The sequence below is a fragment of the Thunnus thynnus genome, chromosome 6, assembly GCF_963924715.1.
Source record: "Thunnus thynnus chromosome 6, fThuThy2.1, whole genome shotgun sequence".
Taxonomy (NCBI): domain Eukaryota; kingdom Metazoa; phylum Chordata; class Actinopteri; order Scombriformes; family Scombridae; genus Thunnus; species Thunnus thynnus.
The window spans coordinates 13451602-13466900 of NC_089522.1; the positions used below are offsets into that span (position 1 = coordinate 13451602).

At 38.7% G+C, this 15299-nt stretch overlaps 1 protein-coding gene across 6 annotated transcripts in view; it reads right to left on the bottom strand.

The window, feature by feature from the left end:
- kazna (kazrin, periplakin interacting protein a) overlaps positions 1 to 3490 on the bottom strand; it is a 181763-nt gene extending 178273 nt beyond the window's left edge. For 2 of the 6 annotated variants that reach the window (XM_067591838.1, XM_067591835.1), the window contains exon 1: positions 3304 to 3488. The gene's annotated coding sequence lies outside the window, so the exon portion shown is untranslated. Of the gene's footprint in view, positions 1 to 2491; positions 2575 to 3303 lie in introns of all 6 variants that reach the window. The other 4 variants (XM_067591836.1, XM_067591837.1, XM_067591839.1 and 1 more) reach the window with 4 other exon arrangements.
- Positions 3491 to 15299: the final 11809 nt, after the last annotated feature.

Below are 15299 nucleotides of genomic sequence, written 5' to 3' on the forward strand. Positions count from 1 at the left end.
CCTGCCGCGGCAGCCAACAGAAAAAAAACAGCAGGGGAAAAGAAAACACGTGTTATCTGAATAGCAAAGAATAAGAAACACGCTGTGAAACAATCACAACTGCAAACATAATCAACTTTCAGTGATTAGAGAGGATTACGGTTGCCTTGCAGAGAAGCCAGAAGGGAAATTGTTTGTCCTTTAAATATGGCATGACGCTCCATGATCACTCAAATAGAGTTAAACTGACACTCTGTTTGAACCTGAATCCTATCGTTCTATTTTAAGAGGGATGGGAAAATCTGATATAAAACTGTGCTCTCTGGAGCTGTGCCAGTCTTTGTTAAGTGTGTAACCAGCTGAGAGCAGAAATGTTATTTTATGTTTTTAGAGGCAGAACTACAGATTATATTTCCTTTATCATAGTGCATCTGCCATCAACGGAGGTCTATTTATATATAAATATGCAAAATTAGACAAATCCTTTCTCAAATTTCATAACATGAACACCACAGATGTAATAAATACAATTAATGTCTGCATCACAATTACACGTCTTAGTTATTAGGTACACCTGTGTTTTGATTGTTGTAACCATGTTTGCCATGAAAAAGGCCAATAGCTACTTTTTGTGTGGTTTGTAAGGGTCAAATGAAACACTGAATATCACCATTTAAGATTATTATTAAATTCATGTAACATAACACTGTGTTTTTGGATATTTCAACATGTGAAACAAAAAAGCAGAGATCAATGTTGAACAATGTTATATGGATGACAGTCCATGGCTGAGGCTGCTGCTGCCTGGCTATTGGCTAACGTCCAGTCCTGCCAGCTTGTGGCCAGTCTGCTTCTGTACCCCACTGCCAGCTGATACGATAAACACTGAGAGCCGACTGGTAGTATTTGTACACCAGTTTCCCCATTTATGCCAACAAAACGCTGCAGCGAGTTTCAGTGTGGGCTGTTCATGTTAGATTCTGTTGCCTGTGCAGTTACAGTGAAGGAGTAAAGTATGTTGCAATGCTAGTGTTGTTGTAACCTAATGCTACTTTTGTAAACATTTTTCTGGCTGTAGTGTCTGATGCGTGGCAAAATTATTTGTAGTGGGGGCTAGAAAGAGAAACTTGTATATCAGCAGAGTACACTGTAGCAATAACAGTACATTAACTCATTCATTCAGTCGCTTCAAGAACTGAAAACCACGTGTCATGCAGAAAATGTCACACTTCTACTCCAAAGCCAAAAGTTTAAATGATAGTTGGTCCTATAGATACATAATATTACTAAATACTATAATCCAGGGGTTTTCAAAGTCTGAGACTTTGGGCCTCCCCTCAGACAAAGTTTGGAAAAAGGCGCCCCCTCAACCTCCTTAGTTTACTTACTTAGTTTCGCTCACTTCCTGGATGGCTATGGGATCATGATTATGTTATTTGATCCCACAGACACTCAACAATTGAGCCAAGATAGCCTAATACAGCTGTTACTTCAGACTACACCAAACACATAAAAAAGTCTGTCCTAAGGCATTTATTAGTTTCTGACTCTGGGAAAGTGGGAAAAGCAGTACAATTCCCCAAAATAGATAATAATACTGTTTCTCCGAACTAGCTCTTTAACCAAAGCACACACATTTAGGGTATTCTACATGATCTCCTTTTGATAACTAATGTAATAACCAATGTAATATTTTTTCACTTCACAGTCACTGAGCTTCCCTGAAACTGTTTGGAGACCCCCCTAGGGAAGCACGCCTCCCACTTTGAAAACCTCTTCTATAATCTATTTAAATTCAATTCAATACAACTTTATTTATCCGTGTAAGGGCATTTTTTACAAGATGTAGTTTTAATATTTAATTCCTCACACCAAAAAGTAATACAATAAAATCCCACTCCCTTTAAATATCCATAGATTTCCCTTATAACACAAATGACTACAAGTGCTCCATCAAGCAACAGGAAATGGGAATTGTTACGTTTTTTCAACAATGTAAACTTATGAAATGTCTGCTTTCACACACTAAAAACACTATAAAGGATCACCAGGAACACAGACTCCAGCTTCTCTCCTGTCCCTTTCATTCCTGCAGTCACTTCAGAGATGAGGTTTCCATCAAACAGACAATGGAGACCCCCCCAACCCATAAATCCGACATGAAATTCATGCTGTTTTCCAACCGAACATCAATAGCTGTCTGGTGCAAAAACACACGCCTGTGTGTTATCAGCAAAGCTTCAGTCAAAAGCATCTGTATGCATCAATACAGGCTTTAATCAACGTGAACACCTGTGAATCTCTCACAATACATCTGTTGGTGATAAATCATGAGAGCATGTATTATCTATCTAAATCTATGGGTCTGTCACCTCTGTCAGAACTAAATTACACTAACAGACACTTATTCACAAAGCAATTAGCAAAATGTTGATCACAAAGCTGCACACACTGTTGCACTGTTCATCAAACTCAACAATCAACATTATGGCGGTAAAGCAAGCTGTCTTACCTTAAACCAGGTGTTTTTGTTCTTTGCCTTCCTCTGACCGGAAACATTCATCACTATACTAAACTCCAGGTCACTGAGCAGATCTGCAACTCCCATAAAGACATGGCTCATCTTGTTGTTAAGTTAGTTCATTCTTTAGGCCATTAACCCAACTTTTAGGACGGCGCTCACTAGCTAAACCTGATGTTCATTTTGTAAGTTATGGTCCCATTCAAAGTAAAATAGATGATGAAGCAGCGTATGCTTTAGGGCATGGCTACCTTGTGATTGATAAGTCACTACCACGGCGACAACGTTGGTTACATAACGCAACCATGGCATGGCCCCAGATTCACAGAGTATAGGCTTTTTCTGTATAATCTTATCAAGTTTTATATACATAAATGTAAGGTGTTAGAAGTTAAACCCTCTTTATGTACATTCAAAAAAGAAACAGACTCCTATATTAAAACATTGTCTACCTCATGCAATAGAAAAGCCGTGAAAACTATAAATTTGTGCTCCAAATTTAATATACTTATATAATTGTAATGTGTAAACTTATTTTTTACTGCACTATTTTCCTTTCATATTTATCTGTAATCCTTGGCGTTGTATAGAGTATGGGCGTCGCCCTTTCACAGTTTTTTCAGTTCATCAAAGTTAAGCGTAACATTTTGGTTCGGTCTTTTTCTGCTCCCTGTTGTACTAGAAGACCATCTAAGGAGTCAGCTGTTCATTTTTTCCGGTAAGTAAATTTTGTTTTAATGGTTTTAAGCCTGTTTTTGCTAGTGAAAATTAGCATTAGCATCATCACAGTTAACCATACTCACTTCTGGCTCCAAAAATCAAAGATGGCGACGATCAAATCGCCAAACTCGAGGCTGCAAATGGCAGTCCACAAACGAATGGGTGACGACGTCCATATTTTTTACAGTCTATGGTTTAAACCATGTATGCATAAAGATAACGTCGGAGGCGAGGCCCCGTTCACTCCTATGAAATTTGCTCAGTGGCGCATGAAGCCAAAAAAGTTCAACCTCTTCCGCATTTCTTCCGTATCTGTGCGGCCCACAGAGCATGCGCACTAGTGACTTACACCACCCGAGCAGGCTACTTCCGGTTTAGCCCTCTGGCTAACTCGAATGGGGATAAAACAATTCAATCTTGCGGCTCTTCTAGACTTTCGAAATGTGATAGTGAGACGACTCATTTCGCAGAGGTTGTGACGCTCAAAAATATGTATTCACTGATTTACAGACGTCTTTCTCACAATGTAAGTCTATGGGAAAAAGTGTTTTTGGGCCAGGGTGCATCACATGACGTTGCAATTACACGGGATTTTCAGGATGTTAATGGGATCACGCACAATACAGAAAATAAATAATCTTTTAAAAAATGATTTTAAAGTTTTAAAAACATGATAAGAATGCAGATAGTTCTGGCTTTATTTGTTTTGAGATGTCCATCTCTGAGATTTATGCCACCGTCCCTGATACAGTGGTACTGACTGGAATTTATTTGTGGTGCTCAGAGCACCAAAAAGTACTTTTTAAAAAAGATCAATAGAAACATCTGATTCCGGAGGCAGTGTCCCAATTACTCTGGATAATCTGCAGAACAAGCTGCCAGCATTTGTAGGGACTATTTCTTTGATAAATATATATATATATATATATATATATATATATATATATATATATACAGTGCAAAAAGTGGCTATTATTCAGCTGTTTTGAATGTAATGACAGATGCAATATTGCTTTTACACATTTGTCAGGCAGCAATCTCCTACTCTGACACAAAAGGTAGCAAAGTATTAGATGATTTATTACCATGTATTTGATTGTGGCACTCCTTTACTACGCTTGACACACAGATGTAGATGAACATGCCCAACACCACTAGTGACTGGAAACAGTGAATAGTGGGTATTGCAAGAACTGATGAAGCAAGTTGGAATTTGATTGTAAAAAAAGACCTTTTCATTGCCTTTGTTTGATGGATTTGAAAAATATAGGGAGTCAGCTAATCCTGAGGACCCCTGAAGATTGGCCTATAAATCAGCAATAAAAATCTTCCTTTAAGAAATGACACATTAATCAGAAGCAGTAGCCCCCCAAATTGAAATTATACAGCAAATATGGCGCATTGATGCCTATTGATTTTCTGTTAAAATGTATGCACACATCAAAGTGGATGGTATTATGTGGAGTAGCAATCAGAGAAAGAGTGAGGTGTTACAGAAACTAATTTTGCATGAATTGTGACATCTATGTGAAGCTCCAAAGCAAAGATAACATCTAATGTCCTTGAGAGTATGTTACGCTATTACACAGAATTTCCACACTTTCTGCAGTATTAGATTATCACAGTATCAAACATGTTATAGGCCTACTTTATAGCTTTTATTCAATAGGCTGAAGTTTTTTTAACCTGACTTATTGGTCCTATATCTCTTGTTGATGCTGACTCCTGTCACAGCCACTATAACAGACTGTAATCTGTATTCAGAATGACCCCTATGTGTGACAGGACAATAGAGCCTGTATGTCTGACAAATTTCATACTAAAAGGATGGTTCAGTAGAGGGTAGAAGAGAAGATAAGTGAGGCGGAGGAGATGTGGAGACAGAGCCTGCTGACCCTGGAAGTGTGCTCAGTCATCTGAAGGTTAATGGAAGTTGGAGATGTCCAGTTGTAAGGACAGAAATTGGTTAGAGGTGGTGTAAATTTTTACAGAGAATTACAGGTGTCTTATGATCTGCCATTTACAGCAGTTTTCCTCTTTCAGGAGTTTTGAATTAAAAAAAACTTGGAAGGTAGATTTCAAAGTGCTCTGCTGCTATTGGGCGAACTTTTGAAGAGCTTCATCACCTATGCACATACTATCCAGAAAGATAAAATAATTATTTGGACAGTACATAGTTCTTCTGCATGGGTGGCTGGGTGAACACAGTGTGAGACTCTATGTTTCACATGTGATTCTGATGCCCTGCTGGGCTTCGCGGTGTGGGTGGACGGCGATACCATGGTTTCTAACACATGTGAGGAAGAGTAGGCCCATTGGTGCAGAAGAACAACCTGCATTCATCTGTGACTGACCCGTATGTGTCATAGGATGTTACGTAATTATAATTTCTTTCTTTTCTGGTGAAACAGAACTCTGGTTTTGCTATTTATTTATGTTTAGGTCCATTCTTACCATCTTGGAACAGGGCCACTAATGCAGACAGATGCTTTCATATGTGGTAGGCTGCTCATTAACAGGTCTTGATATATTTATCAGGGCATGTTACATAATTATAATCTCGATTAGCGATGGTTTGGTTATTTAATTACATTTAAAGTCATAAATGTTCTGTTAATGCAGAAATTTCCCAACCACAGATCCACTGAGGTAAAAAAATGGGTTCCCAAGACAAATTCCTACTGAAGCTACATTACAGTCACAATAATACTATCTGAATTATCCCACAATAGCCCAAAATACTGCAGAGAAGCTACTGTGAAAGCAGCATATCCTTCCTAACTTGTTCTGTCTGTAAGCACAAGAGAAATAAAATCTTCTGAGAAACACAATAATGCACTCTTTGTAGACTGTGCAGTTGGTATGATGTAAACACACATTTTTTTTATAGAAATGAAATATTGATAAAGATACAAAATACAGCATGCAGCATAATGCACTCAGTCTTCCACAAGAGCACTGCATATAGTATATCCCTTAAATTCTGTAATATACACTACAAACTATGTCAGAGTACTAAAAACTGAAAACACATACCAACAAGGTTCTGTAACTCTGAAAGTAAGCAGCAGTGTGTATATCAAAGTACTGCACAGTGTGTTTTTGACATCAATCAGCAGGCGTTATTATTATTGTTATCATTATTATTATTATTATTGTGGTCTCAGTCAGTACCTGAGTTATTTTCTGGTGTGGTGAAGTATTTTTTTCCCCCTCTGACTGAGATTGTATGAAACAATCTGAAGTCTGGTGGGCTGAAAATGTCTCTCCCGTGGCTTCATTTCTTCACTTAAATTACACAATTTTATTTCAAGGCACATAAAAATGACAGTAGATGGAGTGTGAACGTTAGTATCAATGCACCAATCTTGTAGTTTCACACTTACTGTGGCATTTCATTTTCACCGATCAACAGTTTCCCTCAAGAGCAAATTTAAAAAAGAAACGAAAATCACAAAAACAGCCCAAATCCATGACTCACCATGTGAGAAATGGTATGTTACCTTACTGAGTGCACACACTCAGTATACCAGCGAACCTCTTGCAACGTGACTCCTTCTACATGATTAGCAACACCAGGAGCATGAAGCTAATCTCTTACTGCAGGAAAAGCCCATCGGGTAAGGAGGTATGAGGAATCCGTGAGTGTGCTAGAACCATTACACGAGTGGAAGCAGGAGAGGAATTAATCACTTCAAAGAAGACCCAAATATGTTCTACACCTGCAGTGGTCACGTATTAAAACTTCAAATCCAACCACCTCTCCTGAGCAGGGACTTACCAACGATTTATTGAAGTATTAAGAGGATAGTCAAGGGTAGAGTGGTAGGTAAGAAAAGAAACAGTCTCCAACTTTGACAGCTAAACTGAAAATATATACTCTCCCCCCCGTGTAAGGTTGTCTCTGAAAGTCATAATCTCATTATGGTTTTACTGGGAATACAGCTATGATTAAGTGGCTTTAAGTAATCATCAGTGTCTATCAGTGACATCAGAATTTCAGGGCTGTACCATTCTGTCTAGATAATTTTTGTCATTTCTCTTAATTGAAATTAATATGCACTTTAGAAGGAATGTGAGATTACAAAAAACCTATTTTGTCAGTTGCTCTGCTCTTCATCTTTAAATCATGAATCAAAAGCAGCAGAGGGAAGCAAAACTAGTCAAAATTAGTGTTGAATATGAATTATTTTACTGTATATGCAGATTTATTTTCAGACTGACAGGCTTGTTATCAAGAATCTGTGGTGAGAAACAATGTCAGACATGTGAAAACAGGAATCTTTTGTTCAAACACAATGACAGCCAGGAGCTGAGTTTTGAAAGCCAGTATCAGGTAAAATGATAGTATTGATCCACAATCCTATCAACAGCCAACAGATATGTTTCAAATACTTTTGTGCTATTGAGCTGTAAGCTCCTGCTTATTGGATTTTTAAAAAAACATCACTGTGTTGAGAAATGTCTTTGATTCTCAAGGGGAAAAAACATTTCTTTGTTTGCATTGCAGGAACAAAGAATTGTATTTAATAGCAGTGGCTGATTGGTAGAATAATGCTCTACCTAGAATGAACAAACCTTTAAAAGTTGTAGACATAAGAAATTAACTTTCCCTGAATACTTTTAACTATTTCAAAGCCAGAGAACTGACTTGTCAAACAGTAGCAGCATTGGCTGCTGAAGGATTTTTGACAGCACATCCCAACACTGAACACAGAACAAATCACACCACCAATGGGGAGCAGGAGAAATGTAGCAGGATTATGCACCTGGCACTGCCACGTGAATATGATTCACGAGAAAAAAAAAAAAGAAAAAAAAATTCTGTCAAGTGTTTATACTGCCAGGGTACCACCAGAAGGTTGTTAATATTCAAGTCTTTGGGAATATGCAACACTCATGTAATGGATTTTCTCTCTGCAATTCAGGCAGGCCGTAAAGCTGAGGGACGTCTGATCCAATGATGGGTGACAGCCAAAGATAACAAAAAAAAAATTCTCCTATAATTACTGCTCAGATATTGCGAGCCAGCGCTACTGTGGATTAGTCTTCCAGCAGCTGTGTAACAGTATGTAAGGTTGTTGCTAAAAATAGAAGAAAAAAAAAAACACACACACATCTCTTATTCACACAGTTTGCAGCTTGCTCACTTTCTTGCCCCTATCCCCCTCCTCCTCCTCCTCCTTGCTCTTCTCTCCTTCCATCTCCCCTTCCCTCTTCTCCCGCACATCCGAATTCGCAGACATGCAGCAGAAGCTTCAAAGAGCATAGATAACTTGGGGAGCGCAAGACTGACTGTAATTCACCACAACACATGCAACGATAATGTCATTTTCATGAGCAAAGAGTGGCATTTAGGTTTAATACACCCAGCGCTCTCACATATCTTTTGACTGATAAATAGAGTCGGGAGTGGAGTCTCTGCAAATGAGCACAACAGTTTGACTTGAAGTTGTCTTTGAGTTAATTTTGAATGTGGAGAAGGAACACAATAATAGCCCACGGACATATGTAAAATAAATGTGTGACGAAGACTGAATATTCAGCGTTAATACATTTTCAGTATGTAACAGTTCATAAACAATCTGCACAAAGAAAGCTTGACGCGCCTTCAAACAGTCGTGTGTTTTCTGTAGATTTTCCCCCCATGTTACACTGCCTGCTGCGTTCTCTCACTCTGCCTGAATGAGTAGCTAAGTGAGCAATCATTTCAATCATTTACACTAGGAAACATATTCAGTCTCAGTCATTATGATCACAATTAAAGACGCAAGCAAACAAACAAATAATAAGCGTTCACCTTCAAACAGAAAAAAATCACTTCAACCATTCATAAAAGTTTCTGTTGTATAATATTTCATTGAAATAAATCTACAGTGATATTTCCAGACCAGGGAAAAGCTATTGCTTTCCTTTACCAAAACAGCAGCCGGAAAAAAACAATTATTTATTGATGAATAGAAAAATAAAATCAGACAAGGTGCAGCTCAACTCAGTACCAAAAAAAAAAAAGTTCAATAGGATTTAGGAGAAAAGCAATCCATTTCTGTACCACAGCGGATGAACTTGCCCAGCAGATACAAACGTGTACATGCACAGTCATCTAAATCTGTTGCAAACCTGTGAAAAATCACAACTCACTCTGCTTCTATGTCCGAAGGCTGCTATTTTAGTTTTAGGAATTAGGAGACACCTTGTAACAGAACACCAAGGGGCAGAGTTTGAACCTGAAAAGAAAGCCACAGGACCTCAAAGCTCAATCTTACAATTCACACTGAAACAAGTTACATACTGAATACTGTATACAAATAATACATATATGCACACATATAAGTGGAGTTTGAACAGAGGGGCGTGGGGGTCTGCAGAGAATCCCTTCGAATGTTGATTTAAAAAAAATAAAAGTAAAGTACGATAGCATATATTTATGAGCAAACATCATCTATATTTAATTGATAATTCACTGAACAACCTCATGTGCAAAGATGAAATCTACAAAAGTTAATTTGTAGGGTTGGTGCGGCATTTAATGCCGATGCACTGTGAATTACTGAATAAAATAGTCATTTTCAGGTCACTCTGAATCAACATTGCATTCTGTTATTTTGTTGCCGTCAAGTATAATAAAGTAGCAATCTGACGCTTCTTTCTCTGAATAAAAATAAAACATGATAAACTTGATGATGGCAGTATTTTTTTTTACAGGACTATTGTACTAGATGGATTATATTGTATTTTACAGCTGTTTGTGCTGTTGTGTCCACCCCTGTAGTCCTGAATTTTAATGTAATTGTGATCTGCTGATGATTTATTGTTTGTTTTTTTTCCATTTTAAACCTGTGGCATGTTCAGTCACACACACACAAACACACACACACACACTAGACACTGCACTCACATGTTCACACCTGACATCTCTCTTGTGCATGAAAGGAGCATCACAGTCTATCAACGTTAACACATCTCTATGTCACACTGCATTACAGATAAAAATGATTCAATATTGACGCGTAAGTCGCTGTTTAGCACAATGTATTATGCAATGTTTCTTAGAGAATATATAAAACAGATATTTGAGATCTGAGGTATGATGCAAGAATTGGTATGAAATATAAATTGTGTCTTTTTCACAGTGATTTCACAACAGAGTAGGAAAAAAATGGCATCAATGCAGGTTATAAAAGATAAAAGGATAACATGATTAAAAATATTGAAATAACTGAATGATGGATTGCACCATATGCTGAAAGGGATATTAAAAAAATATTATTTCTTACTTTTTTTGTGAAACTAGGACACACAGTTTCAACTGTTGTCTCCCCAAATGCCTTAATTTTGCATAACAGCATTGTTGGATTTAAATTCCTGTCATTTTTTTTTCCAGAAAAGTCTACTTTACTCATCTGTGATATTCTGTATCTGCATTAAATACAAAAGAACAGTGGCTACACCCATTACTCAACCAGTGCATGCAAGTTAAAGTTAATCAGAATCAACAAGGTAAATAAAACTTTTTGTATAAATTTTTATATTTTGCAGACTTCAGGTGGATGTTAACACTCACTGGCTTGCATGAGTTGACCCTGACGCCCAAACACCTGGGAGAAAGGGCTTCGGCTGCAGGTGAGCATCTCCTCCATGGCTGCGCTCCTCAGGGGGAAAAACGGTCCTCCTTCTTCACCAAAAGAAAAGTGCACCGAGGGTCAGCTTCCGAGTGTGGAGAAGGTCGGCGGTAACGCTGGATCAACCCTCCCCTCTCACTCTCTCAGTGACTGCTAATTTGTCTTTGAAGCCACCTCACGACCTCTCCTACGCCTTTCCCAGGGCTTTCATTTGCTTTTTACAGCTGCCTCCCCGCTGACTGCAGATCAGTCCTGTGTCTCGTTGCCTCAGACGCCGTCAGAGTTGCTGCTGCTCCTCAACTGACAGGAGATCTGTGTTGGGGTTGCTCTCAGCGTGCTCATTAGTGCTCCAGCGTGGCGCTGCTTCAGAGCGGAGCACAGCATGAACAAAGCAAGAGAGAGGGAGAGAGATAGCGATGAGAAGGAGAAGCCTGCTGCAGAGAGAAGACAGACTCTCCCCTGACGAAAGTGAGAATAGAGATGAATGTGTGTGTGTGTGTAAGTGTGTGTGTGTGTAAGTGTGTGCATAGCCAGTTCTAACATGATGCTGTAGCTGCTGCTGCTGCTTGTAGTTTCTGGCTATGGTTTCCTCTTTCTCTTTTATCTCCCTTTCGTTTTTAATTCAATCTGACTCTTCTATGATAAGTTGACAGGCATAAATGTTAAAAATACACAACAAATAAGCATGATAACATCTGTTGGATTGGGATCAGAGAACAAAAATGTGTGATTTGCCAGCATGCACATACAGCACTATGACATATCAGAGCCAAATGCAGGTCTCATACCTGTCATTCTGTCTAATTTTCCAACATTACTTTTTCTTCTCTTCTCTGTGATCTACTGTGTGTGTGTTTACTGTCTGACTCCAAACCAGATTTCCTTCCGGATAATAAAGTTTAAGTTCTTCCTTTCTTTCTTACTCCCTCTTTCTCTCCTTGCTTCCCTACTTTGGGATTATCTTCCAAATATAGACAGACAAGACTGCTTCCGCATCTATCTCTCACTCACACACACACACACACACACACAAACATTCAGGTGTATGTCGGTTTTTATGCAGCACTTGAGCTTGTGTGGGCAAAAAATAGCACATGAGCGAGTCGCTCTCAAAGCAAAACACGGAAAACTCAACCACGGACATGAAAATCATTTTCAAACTAAAGGGGCCAGAGCATCATTAAAAATGGATCGGCATCCTTTATTAATGTCCTCATTAACATGTCTGTTCTGCTCCCGCATGAACAGCGTGCAGAAAGAGAAGAGCAGACTTGTACGAAAGTACTTCATCCCCATATCCTGTTGGTATTATTGCTTCCCCTTCAGTGCTGCTTGGAGGGGGTTGGTTACCTTTATAATGCCAGAGACGGGCTCGCCTTCCCTTTGTACTCAGTCTTACATAAGTTGTCGTGGCAGAGAAGTAGCTGTATTAGGAGATCTGAGAGCCTGCAACACTCAAATATTGAATTTTAATTATATTCAACTTTTATTTAACTAGATAAGTTCCATTGAGATTATGAGTCTGTATTTCAAAGGAGATCTGGCCAAAACTGTTTGTGACTACAGAAGAAGGTTCAGTTAAGGAAAGAGTTCATTACATCGCGACGATTCTGCCTCAGAAAACATCACAGTTACGTCAGCCAGAACAAGTCGTGCCAGAGGTGGCGCGACTCAATTCTTTCATCTGTCTTCACCTGAAACATTGTGATCCTGACAGGTCCCCGTCGTCATTTCATGCACTGTTGACCTGTACGTGCAAACTTAATCCTCACCTTCAGATGACACACTGCATCATTCAAACTCTACCAGTCTTTTTGCCTTTCAACACACCAGCTACAGATCAGGTCTCCAACCCACCTCAGAGGAAAAAAAAAAAAAAAATTGTCTCATGCTGTGTTCCTGGTTTCAGATCATTAGGAGTAGAATTGATCAAACTTTCAATAAAGATGATGAAAATAACGAGAAGCTAATCAAAGATTTTTCGCAGACTTCTGGGGTAGTTGTTTTTCTTCTTTTCTCTTTGCTTCATAACTACCAGTGAGAATTCAGCATGACCCTGGGCTGAGATCCGAAACTGTGTTCACCAAAACCAAAATCACCTGTGTTGATTTGTAACAAAGGCACTAATAGCCTCTGAAGAGTGAACACACAGCAACAGAGTGAACCAGCTCTCTTCACCTGCTGTTGCTAAGTCGTGTGCATCTGCATTTTATTACAATGTTGGCTGTGGCCGTGACACAAGAGGACGGAGGAATTACAGCAATATGTCAATGTCACAGGCTGATGTACGACACAGCCACTGTCTCCAATGCATCCTCATAATACTGAAGATTCATAAAAAACAATATCTTTCCCATGGACCCTTCTATTATTTGCCTGTAGCAAATAAAAGATTCTGCATAACTGCCAAAATCCAATTAAATTCATGCCCACCGTGCTGCATGTTGATGAACAATTACATTTAGGCAAAGATTAGCTTTCGTCTGCTAATGTTTGATTGAGACAGCGTGCTGACACAAGCCAGCACTTTGACTGGTCTCCACAGACAGTTATAGTTGTTGCATTTTTATTGGATTGGATTTATGTTGCAGTTTTATGAAATTGAAGTCCACAGCTATGTTAAATTAAACAGAGTAAAGTGGCCTCTCAAGGCTGCTGTCATCCATAGGTCTTATGAGTCTACGCTAGCAGCTCTGTTAGGCTGCACTTCAGTCATGCTTTGAGCTAAATCCTCCTGTTAGCATGCTGATGTTTAGTGGGTAATGTTTACCATCTTAGTTTAGTATGTTTGTATGTTAACATTTTCTAATTAGAACCAGGAACAAAGGACAGCAGGGGCAAATGGGAATGACATTAGTTTTGCAGGTATTTGGTCATAAACCAAAGTACTGGACACATTTTGTTGATGAAAAGTTCAGGGATTAATTCATCCTGAGGGGGACATAATTGTACATGTACATGATTTCATCCAATAGTTGTCAAGACATTTTACCTAAACCATAAATGTCGATCGCATGGTGGCTATACAGGAAGGGTCAGAGGATCACCAAAGTCAGTAGGATTCATCATCTGAATTCATCCCATCCAACAGTTGAGATATATCAGTCTGGACCAATGTTGTAGACCGATCAACTGACAGACTGACCCACCAACAGATTGACAGATCTACATTTCCATCCCTAGATAAGTGCCACCAACATGGCTAAAAGTCTTCATACTTTTCTACGCTGTACTACATGAGTACATTTACTCCAGCACAAACCATAAGTACAACAGTGTATCCATCCTCTCAGTACTTCAGTACAGCATCTCAGGCTATAATGTGTGTTTCCAGATAAAGTCGGTGAGCACACATTTTGGTTTTGGTCACGTTGGTCCCAAACCTGACAACTGTGGTATGTCAGGAAGCTGCACAACATTACTGCACTCGTTACTGTTTGCCAAGAAATAGTTCCAGCATGTGACTTCCCATAAAACCACAAATTTGTCTTTACATTTTTATGTACAGGTGTTACAAACAAGATACAATGTGTACGTAAATCAGCTTTAGAGGTGTTAGCAGGGGTGTTTTTTTCACTTTGGACACAGTCTGGCTAGCTGTCTCTCTCCTTTTCTTTAAGCTGAACTAAATCTTAACACACAGACATCCTCGTAAAAAAGAGAAGCATGTTGAACTCATTTAAAAATAAGAGAAACTCCCACCATGTATGGACTCACTGCCACTTGAAAAAAAAATCCATCATCTGTTTTTAGTCATTATTAATTGTTTTTATCTGAATGTTAGTATTTGTTTGATGTATTCTTTTTGCTTTTTTTCTTCCATATTCCCCAGCCACACAGGATATGTTGATGGCCATGGTCTGACCATGAATTTGTTTTTTAAATATAAATGATCTGTCTATTAATACTATTTATACTTTGTAGCTAGTATGCACTATATACTGCATATAGGCATGAAAAAACAACTAGAACCAACCAGTTTTAGTTAATGTTAGTGTATAGTAAGTTACTGTTTATTGACCCAGTTTCTCATATAAGCTATGATGTCATTATATTGAAGTCACAGAGCATCTGCTTTTCTGAAAGTTAAACAGATAAAACCCTGAAGGTTGTTCAGCAACACTTACCACTGTTTTGAAGGTATTCCCAGAATCCCCAGACTCCTCTGTTCATCTGGATCAAAAAATGTCCTCTGTCAAAATGCGAAAACTAATCTACTGCCGTTACAGCTTTGCAGCTCTGACTCTTAAAGTTTGCCAACGCATTATTACTCTTCCATGCAATGTTTTTGTAAGTGAAGGGGGAAATCCTTCTACACATGCACACAAATTTAAACAGAGCGCACATATATTTTATAACATGTTCAGCCACTCACTGCTGCAACACTGTCAAAATCGAAATGATAAGAGTTTTACTGTTTGAATGATGATTGCTTGAATGGAGACAGGTGTTTAAGG